A 12,060-nucleotide genomic window follows, 5' to 3' on the forward strand; every position below is an offset into this window, starting at 1 on the left:
ACTAAAAAACTGAACTTTCCTTATAGCCAAAACTGAGCATCAGGATGAAAAACTTCTGGTCAAATTCAGCTTTACTGCCCTGTTCCTACATCTTACACTTTGTCCTTCACAAATTAACTTCCTTGTATAAACAGCAGTATTAAATGCTGAAAGTAGACTTCAGGATAAATCTCTGCATGGGAGCAGGTAAAACTCTTGAACATGTGAAGACAGAGAACAACTGCAATAAACTCCTAGTGCTAAAAGTTAAACTCTGAAATATATGGTGAATGCATTCAGTCACACTTTCCTCACAGCAACCCTAGAGACAGTCTGGTGTTCTCTTTGTGAACTCTTTACTATTAATGGGGAAATATCTGACATCAGGTGTGTTTCAAAGATCTCTTGGCTGTCAGCACACACACACTGGTTGATCTCTTCTGGAAGAACTGGGAGAGAGTATGGAATTATTTATCCCATCAGGCTCAGTCCTTGCAAACACACAGATGGGAAGTATTTATTTTCTGGAAATTATTTCTCTTGAGCTTAAACCTGAGATGCCTAGAGAGTAAGGGGACAGTTTATGACTCTCAATTTTCCTGTATGGCTAGAAGCCAGGCTACGATCTGGATGTAAGTTTAGCGCTGTCTTTCCTCAGATAAAGTCCAAACTTCAGCAGCCAGAATTTGTCAGAGTAAGAATGACAATAAATAAAACATTTTACATCTTTCGGTTTAAAAGTAGATAGAAGATGAAATTTTAAAAAGTGGTTTTGCCTATTTTGTTTTCCTGAAAGAATAACATATTTTATTTCTCCTGAGGCATTTAATTGAGAAAATAATCTCTGTTAGTTACTTTCTCTTTAGAGACTAGGTCACTGGTTTGAGACAGTCAGCAAGGCTGGATCACATCTTGAACTTTCTAATTGCTTTGCTACAGCTTTGACTAGTTAAGAGTCTATTGTGATTAATCTGAATTTAGGCACCTGTTTTCACAAATTACTACTGAAGTACATCTCCTGCTGTGGTACCAGTTTGAGCTGCTTACAACTAAAAAAATTTCTCCTAATTTTTAGAGAAATGGCAGCAATGATAATTTCTTGTCTTGTCAACCATGATGTAGTAGACTACATATTAACACAATAATAAATTTTTTTTCCATATCAAAATTTAGGAATTCATGACTATTGTAAGTTTCAAAATTTATTCTGAGGCAAAAGAGTCCTGTAACCAGAGGAGGAAAACTCACCAAAAAATTATGGAAATTCTGTTGGGTGAAGTTTGGAAAAAAATACTTTCAAGAAATTGCAATGTAGTTCTTTCTATAATCACTTATGTTTCAAAAAGATAATATCTGAAGCTAAAGAGACATTTATGAAACAGCTTATCTTTATATATAATGCCTAAGGTGGTTGAGATGATCCATTCCAGGAGTGCTTGTATTTTTGTACAGACTACAGGTGGAGCATAGGTAATTTAAATTAGATGTCTATCTTTAGGGTGGCTGAAGTCATGGGAATTCTATTTCAATTTTCCTTGCATAGTTTATTTTTTAGACTCTCTTCAGCTGGCTGTGCAGACCAGCAAAAGTCAATAATAGTGTCCCAATGATTTCTTGAGCCCAGAGCTAGAGAAAAAGACACTGGATGCTTCCATGGACTTCTAGGCAAAAGCAAATGACTGGCAGATACTGAGGGCATGGATCAGCAAGAATGGGCTTCTTGAGAGTAGAAAAAGTTTATTTTATCTCTTGGAGTAGCAGATACTGAGGAAGCCCTTTGTACTGCAGAGTGTTTGGTTCTGCATCTCTGGAAAGTGTCAGGCTTTCCTTGCCATAGTCTCTAGAAGGGAATGTTCACCTGTGTCCATCAATGTGTAAATCCACAGCTGTATTACTCTTAATGCACAATAAAATTTCTGGGAATACCTTGAACATAGAGCCAGAAGCCAATTAACACCACATTGAATGGTACATGGGGATGACAGAAGAATTGTATCATGACATGTCACATATCGTCTAATTGAGACAAAATTCTACAGATTTTGACCAAGGTGGACAGGCCATCTATACTTACCCTGGAAAAGGAACATAAATACATTATATGGGTTCTATAAATAACCCTTGTCATGTAGAATGTGTAACTATTCTTTAATGTGCAATCCTTGTTGAAATGACAAGATGGTTGTTTTCACCTTGCAGTTTACTGGAGATTTAAAGAATAGTTTGAAAATTTTGATGTCAAGAAACAAGCTGAGAAACTGAGAGAGTAATGCATGTATTTCTGTGTGTTACATATATATATGTGCATATATGTATTTATATGTAGTATATATATACATATATGTACATATATGTATACATATGTACACATATATATGTATAATATATATATATATATATATAATGACACATTTTCTTTATGTCTTTCTGCATTAAGGAAAAGTGTTAGTGGCATTGCTATACAGTATAACCCCTTTCTGGGGCTTATACAAAAAATTACATAAAAAATACAAAAAACTAAATCCTATAAAACCTTTGTTTTGGCCCAGTTCATTAGTTTCTGGAATTATGAACTTTAAGAAACAATTTGAGCTTCTTTTTAATTACACAAGGTAAAAATGAAGTGGTTCTAGCTCTGAACTAACCATGAATGAGGTTAATGTATGGTAAGAATAATGTGAAGAGGAAACTAATAGTATACCACATGGACTTTCTCCATGTAGCTCACTCCTTGCAAGCCATAAAATCTGGTTGGTATAACAGAAGTGTTTGTAATTAGAGTTAATGGAGTTAGCTGAGACCACAGGAGGGGGAAAGTAGCTTTGATCCCAGGTGGCCTCATAGCAAGAAGATTCACAGCAAGGGAGCACTCTGAATTGGAAAATATCAGAGGCATTTGCTGCAAAACCAAGAAGTCACTGCTGGAAAATGCCTTAGAATAAAATTTACAAGGAGAACTAATTTAGTTTCCCATCTCTATCACTTCAACCTTCTCTCCAGTCACAACATTCAAAATAAGGATGAGGTTTTTTTCCTGTGGTCTATTTTTTACTTAAAATGCTAATTGATTCTTACAGTTTATACTGTCTTGGCCACATTGTCTTGATCAGGAAAGAAAAAGGTAGGATGAAGAAAATCTAAAAAATCATTCCAGAAAAGGAAGCAACACATTCATTCTTATTGCTCATACAAAATTATTGCTTCATAATAGCTGAATTATTCATTGTTAGAGCTTTTGGGGTTTCCTAGTGTCACTCTTACTGAGTGGCCACTTTTGGAAAACCTGTGACATAAATACTGCACTTTGTGAAAGTAAAGATTTCAACTGACTAAAAAGTAACATTTGGAGATTCTCTATTATGTGATCATTCATTTAGGACAGAGCTTTGGAACATTACTTAAGAGATTCAAAATTACTCATTACTTAAAACCAATTGTCACTTCCACCAATAAAGTAAGCAATCGTTTCAGATTAAGTAGGTAGATTATTTGCAGAATATATTTTTTCATCAAAAATATTCTTCAAACTGTACCTGCACTTGCCTTTATTTTCATTCTTCCATACTCAAAAAATAAATTAATTTAAAAGTCTATCCCAAATGTCTTGAGTAAAAAAGAAAAATAATCAAAAGAAAGAACAAATTAAAGAAAAACATGAGGAAAGTAGAGAGGGACTTTTTCTCTCGCTGAAGACTACGGTTGGAATGGGAGCTGCTGAGAGGGAGTGCCATGCTATTATTCCAAATAACACAATCTACAAAGACAATCTGTTTGTCAGTTCCAGCAGTTTGCTGCCATCATTACTTGAATATGAAAGAAAGAAAATTATGTTGAAATACATCAGGGTTCCTCAGGTTCATAAGAGTTTTTTAAAATGGGAAGGTGACTTTAAGTCTGATACGGGGATATATGGGAGAAGAGCAGTAGCTATGATCTAGTCACACAATCCTGCATTTATGAACAGGGAATTAGTGGGCCTGGGCTTTGAGGAACTCTCAGGAGCTTTTGAGGAAAGGATCCACAACAGTCTTGCAGAAGAGACAAAAACCACGTGCAAGGGTCTTAGCAGAGCAATGCTGATGTACTGTGGCTGAAGAAAGTCATAAGAATTGTAAAAAACACTCTTAGGATCCAGTTTTCAGATGAACCATGTGTATAGATACTTAGCAGTGAAAACCATATGAGGTTGTATGCTAACCAGGAACAATCATATCAATGGCAAAGGCACTTTTGGTAGCAATTCAGCAGAATGGAGAGTCAATTGGCTCCATCAGCAGCTGCAGAGTTCATGGTCTGTGAAGACACAGCAAAAAATTATTGTGCTGTGCCAAGAAAGGGCTTTATACACTTAGTAGAAACAGAAGTCAGTTTTTTATTTAATCTAAAACACTGGTCAAAATTCCTAGTAAACAGACAAACCTTAGAATAATGATGATTTTCTGAGAACATTTAAGCAGAATTTGAGCCTTGGAGGTGTTCAGCATTTGGAGGATGGATTATGTATAGACAAATAAAATATTGGCTTTGGGAAGTAAAATGAAGGCAAAAGGAGTCTCAGTGCAATTCAAAATAGAATCTTGAAGAAGCTTGTAAAATTTTTTACACAGCCTCTTGTCATTGTTCTCATGCTGATGACCTCAATATCTTGCATTAGCAATACTCATTTAAGTATAGATGTTTCAGCTTTACATTGAGTGTCAAAAAGACAGAAGGAAAAAGACAGCAAAGAGGCTGACCTCAGTTCTCTGCTAAATTCTTGAAGTTGTCCTCTGACATTTCATTACTTCTGTCACACACATACAAAGAGATTTATGTGTCCATCCAGTCCTGTAACTGGATTTATTAAAGATGGTATTTCCGGCTTAATGGAAGCGACTGCCAGCTCCATCCATTCCCACACTAGAGCAGCATTTGGCAGAGATAAAAAGGAATTTATCAGTAAACTTTTTGTTTTGTTTTCTGTGCACCTTTCAGTCCCCCAACCCTTATTTTTTCACCAAATATCAACACTGTCTATGGAAAACAGCCACTTCCTTTCTCTCTGATTAATATCAGCAGTGAAGGAAGGGGAGGAGGGGGATGGAAGGGAATAAAGAAAGAACCACCCACCTCACTGGGAAAAACCTGAGAGTAATCAATTAATCTGTTTTTAATCTGTGAGCTGTGCTATCTTTAACTCCATTATATTTTGCTTATACGAATAAAGATTTAAAAATTGGATTTGAGTGAATATTCTGGTAAAAAAAGGGTGAGTAAAAAAATGGTAGGAATTTATCAATGACAAAAAATCCTCAGACTCATTAGACAAATTCCTGGGAAATCTGACATTTTCTAAACATTTTTTTTGCCTGGTGTTCTGATTTCAGCATGTTCTATGTACTATGGCTTTGATTACAGATGGACCAGCATTTCCTTGGGCCATGGCAAGTGCATTCCCAGCATTTAAAAAGGAAGAGTTTTTACATGCCAAAATCATCTGTGATTTATTGCCTCGTGGGCTCATCTGGATTTAGTTTTGGAGTCTGGCACCAATTCCTTAATTGCTTTGGTCAGTTCATTCCATTGTTCCATTCTGAAGCTCCTCATCTGCAAAACCAGAGGAATGTTAAACACATAAGCACACCGACAGTCCTGTGAGTGACTTACTGGAGCCCCTGTGAAAACAGTAGGGACTTTAACCATGTTCTGAGAGAGCAGTGGTGTTATCCTGCAGGATCCTGCCAAATTCCCGTCCCTTCCATTCCAAGTCCTGGAATGTCATCAGGGTGGTAATGACTATAGGCTCTGACACGCTGAGGTGGGAACAATTTGCAGGTTCTTGGTTTTTTTTTTATTTTTGTGTAGAGGACAGAAAAGGAAATTCTACCATGTCACCACCTGTCTGTGATCTCCCCTTGAATAATGCACCTGGTTTCACGTAATTACTTTCTACTTGCTGACAATGCATATTTGAAGTGCCTGGGATTAAGTGGAGATGAGTCATAATGATAAGAATATTATTTTCCTAATGTTTTAAGAAATTTTCATAGGTGATTATAAGCTGGCCTGTAATTTAAAATGAATGTTGTTTACTTTTTCTTATTTGATGTTCATTGCAAGTAAGTGGAGAAAAGGAAAAGAAGAAGCACAAATAAGAACTGACCTTCTTCTATGGCTTACCAAGAACCAAAAAAGTATTTCTCCAGAAGGCCAACTGATACTAAGTTGTTTTCCAAGGAAGATTTTCAGGCATTGAATAAGGCAGGAGATGACTTTCCTTGCAGGAGAGTATTTATTCATATGTTCTTGTCCAGAGCAGGAGCAGGATTACACTTTTACTAGATGTCTTTCTGGATTTCCTGGCTTTGGTCCCTTCCAGCCTCAACCATTCTATGAGGATAGGAAAATCGTTGCAGAAATGAGATTAGATTTCTTCAATTAACTGAGAAAAGGCACTAGTATTTGTGCCCCAGTGTCATCCTCATTTTTTTGTTTTAAGATTTTTTTCATTACTTTTAATAGTACAAAAGCACATGGAAGATTTCCCCACTGGCTTGGTAAATAGAAGAATGTGATGGAAACTTTATCATGAAAAGAATCAACAGTACAGGCCCCAGAACTGTAAAACAGTGACATTAGCTTACAGATAGCATAGCCTAAGTACAGATGTCTGATAGAAATTCATGGCTGATAGAAACAGAACTCCCTAATTTCTCTTACCCACAAAACAGTGTTTATCCTTGAATAACATTTCCTGTGATCACACTTTCAAGTATAAATATTATTTTATATGCTGATAGTGGGCAGAAAGAAAAATTTCTTTTATTCTGAAAGATAAGAAAACAAGCAAGCATAACTGGAAGAACTTTTGTCCTGGATTCAAAAAAATGTAGCAGATGCTTTCTCTCAGTTGCTCTTTATCAGAGAGAATATTACATACAGATGTATTTTGGAGAGTTTATTTTTCTTTCAATTTTCATGGGATAGGGAACACCTCTTTGAAAGCTTGACATGCCAATATTTTAGTAGTCATAGGGGAATTTTAACATATAAATTCCTTGTTAGGAAAGAAAAAAACCCAACTTATATATTCTTTGTCTGAAAATGTGCAGAAAAATTCAGAAATTGTTTCCATGACTTTAAACATAGTCAGAATTCTGTTGACAGCATGCACCTGATTTCCAGGCTGCTTGCTTTTACCCAACTCGGGTTCTTCCTGCTGGTGCATGATGCTGTTCTCTCTGATGTATTCCTCTAAGGTTATTTCCATAATCAGAGTTTCCCCAGCCATGTCCTCCCTATCTATTACAGAACATTGCCTGGATGGCATTTGGTGTTCCCAAACATTTGTCCATGACTTTGGCAGCAGAAGGTCAGCAGAAGACATCTGCAAGTGGGAAAAGCCATATTCACTCAGTGCAGTCCTCCTGCCAGTTTGGGAGCAAGGAACGGGGGAGCAGGGAAAGGATCAGATGTGCCCTGGTTGACTGCAGGGCACACACACGAGATGCCAGTGCTTCTGCAAAGCACCACGTGCTGTTCCCTTCTTATCTCAGTCAGATTGGCCCAGTCCTGCCTGGGCATGTCAGATTTGCTGTACGGCTGCAATGGATGTGTGCACATTCACTTCTGGCATGTCTTAGGTGCCTGAGGTGCCAAGGCAATGCATCTCAATTAAAAGTGACTGAACAGCGAGCACATTAACGGGTACATCAAAACACTGAAGGAAATGCCTGGCAGAGGCAGATGTGGGTTGTCCTCAGCTTCTCACCTGCAACATACCACTCCTTCACTGCAGAGTCATCACTCACCTGAGTCCTGTGGTTCTTGTGCCCTCTGTGGTGGCAGCACAGATCTGTCGTGTGCACGCCTTGTTTCACAAGCTGTTGAGCACTTCTAATTCACAGATGTTTGGTGACTGGTTCTATTAACAGCTAAAAAGCACAGACTTCTATCAGATTTTATTTAAAGACGTTCTCTGGAGCCACGTAAAATAATTGACCCTTTTTTTGACTTTTGGCATGAATGAAAGGAACTACATTTGCAATTATAACAAGGAAATTACAATTTTCTGTACAACATGAAAAAAAATTCTTTCCCTTTGAAAAGCATGTTAAAATGCACGTTTCCTATCCAGGCTGTCCTCTTGGTCTCCTTCAGGTGTGAAAACAGCTGAGTATAATAAATTAGTGTTCTTCTTTAGGGAGTAGCTGTACCATCTCAAGGAAATAAATTATTTTAAACATGCTCCAAAGATGGAAATATCCTTGTTAAATATGCATTTTGTAGGACTTTAAAAAACAAATATATGCTAAAATTTTATTTCAATTTGTCTGAAATATGATATTTTTACTGAAAAGTAAACCAGTATTTTAATACGAGAAGCTAGTGCTCAGTATTCCTTCTCAGTAAGCCTTTTTTACTTCAAGGAGGTAAAGCTGAATGTACTTATGAGTAGTTCACCTCCCCCTTCATCCCCCAACACATTCACAATACAATTCATTCAGTGAAAAGCCTTGAACTTACTTTTCTTTTTTTTTCTTTTTTTTAACACAAGGAAAGCAGAAAAAGCAAAGCATTGAATTCTCATCTCTCATCACACGCTAGGAGGTAAATCCTGCCTCAGTGCTGGCTAGCCTGCCCTGAACTTTGGTAGATAATTCTGGTAGTGGCACTCTGCACAGCCTCGTTTCCCTGCATAGAAAAATAAAGCTGCTGCTTTTTATGCAGCTTGGCAAACTTTATTGAGAGGGCACTAGGGGAGAACAAACCACAGTTTTTATGAGCTCCCACCTTATAGCAGCCCAGGCCAATTCAGAGCTCTGTTAAGTCAACTGGAGGTCTTTTGATACCAAAGAGCTTTGAATCCAAGTGCCTGGAGAGAAATTATACATCGAATAAGAAAGAAGTGGGGAGGGAGGATGAAAATAATCACTCTCTAAAAATGTACTACTTGTTCTATGGCATTTTCTAGTGACTTTCTTCAGAGGGAGAAGTGAGCAGCTCAATTTGTGGTCATTGTTTTGGTCAGCCTAGGCTCTTGAACCGACAAACTGCAGGAACTTACTTGCAGGGAACTGAGAACGTTATAATTTTATTAATTGCTTTTACATGTGTTTCTTTTACATGTGTGTAAGCAAATGCAATTGAAAGTTGTGGTTTCTGTGGCATTCCTGAAAACAAATATTACCAACACTGATGACAAAACCTTAACAGGATATAGTGGGAAGGAGTACCAGTTATACAAACAGTAATTCTTTTAGAGTGATTTATACATTTCTGAAAATGCATAAAAAAATTATTATTACAAGTATACTTTGAATGACATGTTAGTGTTTATTGGATGGATATTACACCCTTTAAAATATATGCTATAAATGTCTTGATGTTGTGGAGAAAGTTAATAGGCAGGAAATCACAGAGTTCTGTAGAACTTAAAACACTGCTATAAAAAATATTCTAAAATCTACATAGGAACATGTTTTCCACTGACTTTCATCTATGTGTCACAGACAGAAAATTTCTCGATACAACAAAGCCGATAACAAAACAGGAATTACTAGAGAATGCTGTGCCTAGAGAATATATGTTATGGCCATTAAAGAGATCTCATGTTTATCATATACGGACATCTTATGAAAACATATTTGAATTGCTTTGTCTCTCATCCTCGCTCAGCTGTTTTCTCTGATTTTATGAGCCTGTCTGTGCTTTTTCACAGTCAGAAAACAATTAAGGAAAACATATTTCTTTTCTGATCTGCTCTCTAGTGAGAATTGTGGGTCAGTGAGTAGATGCATGTTTCAGAGACAAAGCAGAGGATTGCCTAACTACAGCATGCTTTCTTTAGAAAAATCTGTGCTTCCTGATTTGTCTGCATCAGACATCAGAAATGTTGCAAAATAAGCCTTTTTTTTCCTGATTCTACAGTATTTCTGCTTTCTAACTCTGCACCATGGTCACTTCCCCATCCTGGATATGGACAATACACATTATAGAGGTTTATATAAATACATGAATACCTTTAATATTTGTAAAAAACAACTTCTGCACAGAGCAAGTCTGAATAAATATTCAAGCAAGACTTGAGATATTAATAGAAACCTAGAAGTGTCACTGACTTGAAACTCGGTAAGCATATGAATAAATTGTAACACTCAGAGACAGAAGAAATTGCAGAAGAATTCTTTATGAACAGAGACTGTCTTGTTTGTATTGCAGTCAGAACAGCTGAATATCACTTTTACTGGGAGTTTTAAGTGCTGCAGCAACATTGGGGGGAATAATAAAAAGAATAACAAGAAATATAATGTGAGCATATTAAATCCAACAGTACCATGCAGTGATATTCAGCAGTGTTCATTCTTCTTTCAAACAACACTGCTTAGTAAGTAAGGAAGCAAACTCTTCCTTTCTACTGCAAACAGGAGAAATAAACTCTACAAATAGCTGAGAATAAGAATGTTATTATATCTTGGGATATTTTAGCTACTAAATAATGAAAACATCTCTGATGTACAGAGAGTGGTTATTCAGTGAAAGACAGAGTATTTTAACAGCAGATTGCCATTTGCTATCCAATAAGGCAACTGCTGTCAGTAGGAATTGCCAGGCATTGCAGTGTCCATCTCCAGCCCACTGCCTTGGTGGAGGGCAGGCACACAGCCAGTGTACCCCAAGTCTTGGTCTGGCTGTCTTAAACCGGCAACACAAACACAGCACGGCTAGAGGGCTTCACTAACTATATCTGCAAAAAGGAACCTCTTTGCAGTTCTTCATATGAGGTCTCTCTGCACAGTGTGACTGCCCTGTGCCCATGTGTGCATCCTTTCACAGTGTATGGATTCCTGTATTTAGCCCCAGCGAAGAGTTCACTATTGAGCCTTTTCCATTAAGAATAACAAAACAAGTCAGAGTCCCGGTTTTACATTACTGTGAGCAGTTCCTTATTCTGCTTTTCAGAGTGGAATTTTACTTGAACTCTTCTAAGAGGTATCCACCCTACCTCCCTCCATTCGGCTGCCTCTCCATTCCTTCTCCTCTGCCTGCCTGGCATTAAGAGATGAACCATTTCCTAGGGTTAAACCCAACTGAGCTAAGAAGAAAAGAAAGAAGAAAGGGGGTGGGATCATTTTCTGCTGACTGTGCTTCATGGATCAGCTCACCGTGTGGCCAGCTGAGAGCAGAGCTGGTGTGAGGGAAGGGCAGGCACACAGCCAAGGGCCTTGGTTTGGACAGAATGCTGGTTTGGTCCCACAACCTGTCAACTCATCTGTAATGTGAAACCTCACCTTGGCTTGAATGAAGCTACTTGGTAAATTGTGCAGCAGTGTGATGCGAGGAGGCAGAACTCCACTTTTGGAAACAACAAGATTCGCCTTTGAGGAAATTTCAAATACCTGGTATTTGGCACAGAAGAAATACAAACTCCTGTAGTTCTGAATTTTTCCAGGACTAAGATTCAGTGAGCTGTTTTGGTCTCAAAAGTTTTTATTTTTTCTCTAGAGAAGAAGCATCACTCACTATTGCTAAGGCAGCTTTAGTGTTGTCTTTCTTCCATTAAGTAATATCACTCTTTGAAAAAAAGCAGATCTCTACAGTTCATAAATGCTGTAAATCAAATTTTAAAAACCACACAAATATTGGAGCATTTTCTAGAAATTTCAAAGCAGTAATAGAGAACAATACTTGATATTCTACATTGGAACATGAACAAGGATAAAGAGTTATTGCTACTTGGATAACATTCACAAACACACTCTTATTCTGTATTTGTCCATATTCCTTAGCTGGGCTTTTGCACCTTTTCTTCCTTTCGGGAACTGCTATTAATTAGGACGTACAAGAGATTTTGTTGTTCAGAAGGAAGCTTGCTTTGCATGGGTGAAAATGCAGGTAATGCCTAATGCATATCAATGCAAAGAAACAAACTCTTTCTGCACTATTCACAAGGTTACCATCGATGCCCTGAAATGTGATAGAGCAATAAGACAAACTGTACCTTTAAATGAAGGTTGGAAGGAGTCAAAACATCTCTTTATGTTGGAGCAGGAATATAACTGAGAAGTGTAGGATGTAGATAAACTATCTTTTAAGAATCAT

This window comes from Sturnus vulgaris, chromosome 3 (genome assembly GCF_052056855.1).
Source record: "Sturnus vulgaris isolate bStuVul1 chromosome 3, bStuVul1.hap1, whole genome shotgun sequence".
Classification (NCBI taxonomy): domain Eukaryota; kingdom Metazoa; phylum Chordata; class Aves; order Passeriformes; family Sturnidae; genus Sturnus; species Sturnus vulgaris.